Source organism: Arvicanthis niloticus, chromosome 23 (genome assembly GCF_011762505.2).
Source record: "Arvicanthis niloticus isolate mArvNil1 chromosome 23, mArvNil1.pat.X, whole genome shotgun sequence".
NCBI lineage: Eukaryota > Metazoa > Chordata > Mammalia > Rodentia > Muridae > Arvicanthis > Arvicanthis niloticus.
The window spans coordinates 35,300,309-35,309,572 of record NC_133430.1 but is presented as its reverse complement, the minus strand read 5'-3'; the positions used below and the strand labels follow the sequence as shown (position 1 = coordinate 35,309,572).

The 9,264-nt window shown below is 45.2% G+C and overlaps 1 pseudogene; it reads left to right on the top strand.

Moving 5' to 3' along the window:
- Positions 1-727: 727 nt before the first annotated feature.
- Positions 728-1,252, top strand: LOC143436585 (large ribosomal subunit protein uL5 pseudogene; annotated as a pseudogene).
- The last annotated feature ends 8,012 nt before the right edge of the window (positions 1,253-9,264 follow it).

Here is a 9,264-nt window from a genome sequence, read left to right as displayed (position 1 = left end):
GAGTTGAGGGCAGGAGGCAGGAGGGTCATCTCAAGTTCAAAACTAGCTCGGTCTACACAGTAGGTTCAAGTCCATCCTGGATTAGAGAATGAAGCCCTGTCCCAAACAAAACAGAACAACAACAACAACAACAAAAGACTATAATAGGTCTAAACAATGGTTTCAGAGCAGCAGCTGGTCAGGGGAGATAAAGAAAGGCAACGGGAGGGAAACAAGGTCTCTTTCTACCTCCACCTCCACCTTCTCACTTGGATTGGGGACAGTCACCTGGGTAAATCTGGGAACTGAGTGTAGAGGACTTGCTCTTCTCAGGAGTGGCCTTGAAACACTGTCTGATATCCCAGACCCTTGGTGGTGAACCTTTGTCATGGAGAAAGGCAGGGTGGTGTGTGTACACAGAGGGATCCTCTCTATAGTCTCCAGGGCGTGCTCTTGGCTGGCTCCAGAGGGACTTCCTCCCTATGATGCAGGGTCAGGGCCAGCTGAGATCAGAAGACTATTCTGGAAAGAGGAGAGAGTCAATGCCGAGGGTCTGGGCTGGGGTTCGTTGCCTGGCTTGAGGACAGTAAAAAGGGTAAGACTTTGAAGCAGCTGAGGACAGAGGGATAAGAAACTGGGAAGAAGGTGGAGGAGAGACTAGATTTTATTCTCAGAGTCATGAGAATCACTGAAGATTTTGAATGATGGAAGTGTGTTCAAACTTCTCCGGGAGCTTCAGTATTCCATCATGGCACAGGATCATGGTGGGAAGGAGAACCCTGGTGGGAAGTTCATATCAGCAAGTGCTTCGTCAATACCTCTATGGGGGAGAGCAGAGACTGTCTTGGGCATCCAAGGTGTTGGCGCCACTCATGGGCCAGGCGCCTGTATTTTCCCAAGCCAGATACACAATTTGATTCTTCCACATCAGGAGAAAGGAAGAGATTGTAGCTCACAGCACAGCCTATGGAGCCAAGGCAGAAGAGATCCCAGAGAAAAGTCTGAGGCCTGGGAGTATGGGTTATAAAAAAATAGCTTCTCTGATGCTGGAAACTTGTTTTGGAATACAGGAAGACATTGATCTAGGCATCAAACGTGACTTGAGCATTGGGGTCCATCATGCTCTCTGTGGTGCTGCGATAGGCCAGGTTTCATCATTGCATATAAGCACAGGACAAGCTGGATCAGCAAAGAGGAAGCCATGCTCTGGTTCCAGCAGAAGTATGCTGGAGCTATCATCCCCCAAACCCGATTTTATCCAAAAGGTCAATAAGATTTTTTAAGAGAAAAAAAAGCAGAACAAAATGATGATGATGACAAGGAGCAGGAAGAGGAGGAAGAGGAAAAGGAGGATGAGGAGGAGGAGGAGGAAGAAGAGGAAAAGGAGGAGGAAGAAGAGGAAGAGGATGAAGAGGAGGAGAAGGAAGAAGAAGAGGAAGAAGAGGAAGAGGAGGAGAAGGAAGAAGAAGAGGAAGAAGAGGAGGAAGAGGAGGAAGAAGAGGAGAAGGAAGAGGAGAAGGAAGAGGAGAAGGAGGAAGAGGAGGAGAAGAGGAGGAAGAGAAAGAAGAGGAGGAGAAGGAGGAAGAGGAGGAAGAAGAGGAGGAAGAGGAGGAGGAGGAGGAAAGCCAAATTCTTTTATGGAGTTGAAGCAGGAAGATGGTCTCACTAGTCCAGGTAGGATGCAGGGAGTTTGGATTGAGCCTTGTCATTTGACGTGGAAGTCCTCAGGGTGTTGGTGTAATGCTGACACATTTACCCATGCGGTTACAGTGTAAAATACACACGGAATGTCAAAGACAGTACACAAACAAGAAAATGAAATATCATATTGACATTTTAACAATATTGAATACAGGATGAAATGATAGTTGGTTTTTTTTTATTACATTGTTAAAAAGTTGTTTCACATTCTCAGTGGGAAGGTCAGGAGAGCAGTACAGGCACCGTTTTCCAGCTCAGCGCCTGTAAATGGTATCCTTTGGATTTGTGAAAACGGCTAAAGCTTTGTATGGAAAGGTGTCTGGATTTCTGTATTTAAGGAACATGGGTGATATAAGTTATCTATCTATCTATCTATCTATCTATCTACCTACCTATAATCTACTTACTTATTTTGTTTTTCAAGGCAGGGTTTCTCTGTGTAGCCCTGGCTGTCCTGGAACTCCCTCTGTACACCAGGCTAACCTCAAACTCAGAGATCTGCCTGCCTCTGCCTCCAGAGTGTTGGGACTAAAGGCATGCGCCACCGCCACCTGATGATGATAACTTACTCTTTTCAAAATACAGCCTCAGTCCTGCTGTGCTGGGTGGTGCACACCTGTATCCCCAGATACACAGTGAGTTCAAAGGAAGCATGGGCTTTATGAGGTGCTTTTCTTTCTTTCTTTCTTTCTTTCTTTCTTTCTTTCTTTCTTTCTTTCTTTCTTTTTTCCCTTTTCTTTTTTCTTTTTGGTTTTTGGACAGGGTTTCTCTGTATAGCCCTAGCTGTCCTGGAACTCACTCTGTAGACCAGGCTGGCCTCGAACTCAGAAATCCGTCTGCCCCTGCCTCCCAAGTGCTGGGATTAAAGGCGTGTGCCACCACTGCCCAGCATGAGGTGCATTTCTAAAAATAAAAAAAAAAAAAAACAAAAAAAGGAAAGGAAAAGAAAAGAAAAGAAAAGAAAAGAGAAAAACCACAAACCAAAAAATAGCAATGAAACATCCAAGAAAAACCAGACTAAACCCTTAGCTCTAGCTAAACATGTATGGAACGTAACGGAGGAAGGCCCAAGGTGTTATCAGTTTCCGAAAGCCCTGTCTCCACGTGGTTCTGGAAGGAGTGTGGATTGCTCCGTCTTTATGTTCCCTGTAGCTCTACCATGGATGCTGTTAAACATGCACGGTGCACATGCCACACACCAATGAATAAAAATCTTAGCTGCCCTTACCAATTTTGCCACTAGATGGCGGTATGTCCCCACGGGTGGATTTCTCTAGGTTCAGTAAATGGTGTGCAAGTGCTAAGGGGCAGGGTTATGTTTTGAGAGGAAGGACAGCGGCAGAAAATAGAAACGTCTGTTATAAGTACAACTCAACTTTAACAAGTAAATACACTGTGGTTAAACAACTATCAGAGTTTCCTATCTGTTCTCTGTGCTCATTATCCAGTCCTGAAATAATACGTATGTCTCTTGATTACATAGTTCAAGTATTTTCTTCTGTGCTCCAGGACTCTTTCACTCATTCCTTTAAGAATAGGGATTTCTTCTGTTCCGGTTTAAGGACCCCTTTCATATACTGAGGACCAACTGTGTGCTGGGAACTTTTACATATCTGAGCTCTTTTTATTTCTCACAACATCCATGTGAAAATTACTTAGTCCAATTTTACAAATATGAAAACGGAGTGGGGAGCAATAAATATAATTGGTTCCAGAACAAGACAGTGGCAGGGTTGGTTTGAAGCCTCAGTCGACTTGCCTCCACGTTCACCTGCTTCTCACAGGGTTTCTCAACCTCGGCACTGTTGATAAGTAGTCTAGACAACTCTTTGTTAAGGTGAATGCCGTAGGCCAGTGGTTCTCAATATTCCTAATGCTGAGCCCCTTTAACACAGTCGCCTATCTTGTCGTGACTCCCAACTATAAAATCACCTTCTTGCCACTTCATACCTGTAATTTTGCTACTGTTAAGAACAATAATGTAAAACCGGGCAGTGGTGGCGCATGCCTGTAATCCCAGCATTTGGGAAGCAGAGGCAGGCGGATTTCTGAGTTCGAGGCCAGCCTGGTCTACGGAGTGAGTTCCAGGACAGCCAGGGCTACACAGAGAAACCCCGTCTCAAAAAACAAACAACAACCCTCCCCCCAAAAACCCAAAAAACCAAACCAGACCAAACCAAACCAAAACACCCAAAAAATCAAAACCAACCAAACAAAAAGAGAATCATAATGTAATGTTCGATCTACGACCCAAAGGGGTCCAGACCCACAAGTTGAGAACCACTGCTGTAGGCTCCATCGTACCAAAATATTATGGATTCCTTTGTGTTCTAAATTGTGAGGAATCTCATTAGGGTCTCACCCGTATTGTAACCTTCCTTCCTTGCACCCACTTTTCTTATTTCCAAGATGAAGCCTGCTTCCTTTCTCTTTGCTTCTTGCTCCTTTAGGACACATTCCCTGGAACTTGCGTGGGAAGGCTCTGGATGTTGGGTGGGTGGGAGTTAGCAGTGTAGGAAGAGGAGCCTGAGGCTTCGTCACGTCGTAGACACATCTTTACCTGCATCCGCAGCTGCATGGAGATAGTTGCAGTAATTCACACTGGACCGACCCTGAGACCTCATTTGGCCAGTCACAAGCTGGGTCTTGCTGCCAAGACTCATCAGTGTCCGCACGGCTGGAGCAGAGCTACGTGCTGCCAGCGCTGGCCCAGAGGCTCCTGAGGCTGGAGCTTGGAGAAGGCAGAAAGACGGGGGTGAGGGTAAAAGGGCCTGGAAAGGGGCGTAGCCACTGAGCTAACTAACCCCTAGCAGTAACTGTGTATTCTCTTTATTGACCATTTAAATGGAAATGTCAGAGGAGTTTACTGTATTAATTAAATTAGGTATTCAACAATTTATGCAAATTCCTACTCTGTTGTGGGTCAATGCAAACATCAGCAGCAAAATTCATAGAAACCAGAACCAGGCCTGGAGAGGCCGCTCAGTGGTTAAGGGTGCTTGCTCTGGAGGGCAAAATTAAGGTCCAGCACCCATGTAGTAAGCCAGATGTCCCCACAAACACCTATAACCCCAGCTCCTAAGGGGCGAGGACAGGAGGACTGCTTGGACTGGCCGGCTTCCAGCTCAGCTGAGAAAACATGAAATCCAGGTTCAGAAGGAGACCCTGCCTCAAAGAAATACGTTGATAGTGATGGAGGACACCCTCCTCTACCTTCTGCCTCTTACCGGGCATGTGCAGACGCACACATGTGCATATAGTACACACACATAAAGAAGAGCCAAGCAAGGGTTAAAGTAAAATCAAGCAACAGAGTCTGCAACATGGGAAGAAGACTCTCCAAAGGTGAAGATGGAACCCAGGGTCTGAATCTTGAGCTCGTGGGTGTATGTGGCGCCCCCCCCCCCACTTTATGTGTTGTAGATAGAACTCTGCCTACATGCAAGTCCATAGGCAGATCCCAGGAACACCATGATTTTAACTGGAATAGATTGATAGTTACCCCTGATAGTGGAAGCATGTTCTTCAGGGGTATTCACAGATCAATATTCCCCCTTCCTGCACTTTGTGGGAGGTTTGTTTGTTTGTTTGTTCAAATGGAAAGCTAAAACATAAACAAAGCCAGAAGAATTTATTAGACTCTGCCCACTGCTCGGCTTCAAGTGCCAGTCCTCAGCTTTGTCCCCCACTGCACACCACATTACCCTTCCTTACCCCTTCCTTATTTCCAAGTACATCTGAGTCTTGTCGTTTTATCTGCAAATACTCTATTATGCACCTCTAACAAGTTGAAGACCTTAAAAAAATCTCAACACCATTTTTGAAATTTGTCTTTTGTTCATCCATTTAAAAAATTTATTTATTTATTTATTTTTGAATTTTAGGTTTGCTTGCATGCATGTTATGTGTACCACATGCTTGCAGGATGCCTGTGGAGGCAAGAAGAAGCTGCCAGATTCATTGGAACTGGAGTTACAGTTGGCCTAAAGCTGCCATGTAGGTACTGAGAACCGAACCCAGGTCCTCTGTAAGACAGCAAGTGCTCTTAACTGTGGAGCCACCTCTCCAGCCTCATCTACTCATTCATTCATCCATCCATCCATCCATCCATCCATCCATTCATTCATTCATTCTGGTTTCATACATGTACACATTGATCATATCCCGACTACTCCTTCCCACTCCCCCTGGACACCCTTCTCCCAAAATGATGTACCTCTCAAACTTTTCTGTCTTCTACTATTTTCAAGGTTTTTTTTGTTTGTTTATTTTTTGTTTTTTGTTTTTTTCGAGGCAGGGTTTCTCTGTGTAGTCCTGGCTATCCTGGAACTCACTCTGTAGACCAGGCTGGCCTCGAACTCAGAAATCCGCCTGCCTCCCAAGTGCTGGGATTAAAGGTGTGCACCACCACCACCCGGCTTTAATTTATTCTTAGTGTTCAGTTTTGCAGCATTCTGTTCTGCAGCACTGGCTGGTCTTATAGCTTGGTCTTGCACAGGTAAATGTAGCTGCTGAGGTTCTGAGTGCAGTAGCCATGTCACATCCAGAAGACTGAGTGTCCCGGCCCTTCTCCCTGTCCTTTGGCTTCTGCATTCTATCTGCCCTTTTTTTTTTTCTTTTCCTGAGCAATGGGTGTATTGCATTAGATGCCCCATTTAGGGTTGGGCACTTACAGCTACCCACTCTCAGTACTTTGACTAAGTGTGAGTCTTTACAGATCTACTCCTTACTGCAGAAGAGGCTTCTCTGACGAATCCTGAGCCTCTCACAAGTCTAAGGGTATACTCCCCACTACATTTTAAGTTATTTTTATGTGTATGAGTGTTTTGCCTGCATGTATGTCTGTGCCCCATATGCATTTCTTGTGCTGGAGGAAGCAAGAAGAGGGTGGTAGATCCCCTGGGACTAGGATTGCATAGGCTTCTGAGACACCATGTGGGTGCTGGAAATCAAACCCATATCCTCGAGAGGAGTAGCCAGTGTTTTTAGTCGCTGAGCCATCTCTCAGTCCAATCCTAAATATTTACAAGGCAAGCAAAACAACAATAGCTCTCCCTGCAGCCTGTGCAGTCTGGAGCTGTGGGCGCTTGAGCAGAGTTACCAGACATGACTTCCCTTCTGTGGAGGAGGCCTCAGATCCAGAAAGAAGGTAATTTGTCATGTTCTCCCATAACCTCTTTACCTATTGCATCAGTGGGCACCACTTGCCTGCCAAACTGGTATTTCAGTGCTAGGTACACTGCTGGGTAGTGCCATGGATGCCACTGGTAACTTTCCTCCCCAGTGGCCTTCATGGAACCTTACTAGCTAGCAGGGGGAGTTTTCAGGTTGACTCCACCTTGATTTCTCTTAGGTCCTGCAAGCAAAGTGCCCAACACTCATTTAACACCCCATAGGTTGATAATTCCCAGTTGTCATCAGCGCTGAGTGTGCGCACCTCGTTAACTATCTTAGAGTATTTTCCTAACAGTATTTTCCAAGTTTACTGGGATCAAGGTTCAGAGAGGTCTGTATCCTTTGATTGGTCAACATGGCTTTTAGCAGCCATTCATCTATAGGTTCCACGTTTATATTTCTGTCTCTGTTCTTGAATCAGCTACTTCTTTCCCAAGGTTTTGCTGATTTCATTGCATTGCTTGACAAGCCTCTCTGTCCTCTATGCTGCTTATAGTCACATCCGTTTGAGATCTCTCTCTCTCCCCCCCCCCCACCTTACACACACACACACACACACACACACACACACACACACACACACACACATCTCTCTCAGGACTGACTACTCATACCCAGCATATTTGGAAGGTGCATAAGGTCTGTTTCTTGTGAGTGGTTTTGACACCTGAGTCTTTTGGGCACAGGCTTAGTAGTTTCCCATGAAATATTTCAGATTCTTTTTATACATTTCCTGACTCAGAATTACTTTTAATGGAAGAGGTATTTAGAGATCCCGTCCTGTGTGTGTGAGTGCTCATTATTCTGGAATGACTTATTAATGCTACGTCCTGTGTTGACAGAGCTAGAACACATAACTTCTGCAAGAGCAGCCAGTGTTCTTAACCACTGAGCCATCTCTCCAGCCTCCTACATGTCCTATATTTCATTTTTATTTTATTTGCAAGAGCGTTTGCCTGCTTGTATGTCCATGTACCACATGTCTGCAGTGCCCTCAGAGGCCAGAAGAGGGTGTCAGATCACCTGCAACTGGAGTTACAGATGGTTGTGAGCTGCAGTGGGGGTTCTGGGAACTGAACTCAGGACCTCTGCCAGAGCAGTCAGTGCTCTTAACTGCTGAGCCATCTCTCCGGTGCCATCATTTGTTTTAAAGTTTATAGTTGAATTATGCTTAACATTTGCTACAGTATTTACATAGCTATCTTCCCAGTTATATTTATTTTCTGAAACTAACTTTCTAGTATATTCTGTAGGAAGGGATCATAGCAAACATTTCTGAGTTCTTGAACGCTATTAAAGGTTTCTCTGTGGCCTTTCAACTTGAAGATAAATTTAGCTGGGCATAAAATCTATAGTTCACATGTTCTTGTGTGTTCTTGGTATAAATCATTGCTGTCAAAGGTCTCATTTTCTTTCTTTTATGAGTATCATAGTCTTTCTGCTCAGATAGTCTACCTATACTGGTTAGTTTTTTGTTCTTCTGTTTTTATCATCAACTTGCCACAGCCTAGTGTCACCTGGGAAGTGGGGAGCCTTAGTCAAAGAATTACCTTGATCATATTGGCTCACAGTCATGTCTGTGTGGAACTGGCTTGATTGATGATTGATCTTGGAGGGCCCAGCCTACTGTGGCGACACCATTCCTAGATAGGTGGTCCTTGTGTATACTGGAAAGCCAGCTGATCTTGGCTCATTTTGACTTGGTTCTTGTTCAGAGGGACTGTGAAGCTCTCAGTGTGTCTTGGTGAGCTCCCACTCTCTGTGATAGCTATTCCCTGATGTGGCCTTATGCTCAGCCCCACTTCCTACACCCTTGGCAAGGGCCATGGCTTCCCACTTCCCCAAGAAAATGAGAGCCACAGGGGCTCAATTCCTAAGTTCCCTCCTTGGAATTCCCAGTGGAATCGCCTATCCTACCTACCAACCTACTCTTAGTTCCTCCCTTCCTACTCTTCTTTTTTTCTTGCCCTGTCTCTCTCCCCACCCCCTGTCCAATCCCCCATTAGGTCAAATCATGAGGAGGATGTTTCCTCTTATTGCTTCTAGAACGTGCTCCATCAATTGTCTTAGTTCTGCATCCCCCCTTCAACACTGTTTGTTTCTCCCCAACTGGACTGTGTATAACTCTTTCTCATTCTAAACACAAACACACATACAAACATTTGACAGGACCTCGAAGAGTCACTGTTCCCTATTTCTTCTTTCTCATTCCTTCCTCCACTACACATCTGGAGAAAGCAACAGCTGGATTTGGTATTGTCCCTTCTTCCTGCTCACAAGCTTGTGACACTTTCCTGCTACTCAAAAAATGGCCACCGTGTTCACTGGTCTTTTCTCCTCATCTTTCAGACAAATATTTTGCCTTTGTCATCTTGCTTCTGCCTCTCCACGGATGAAACCTCATCTTCC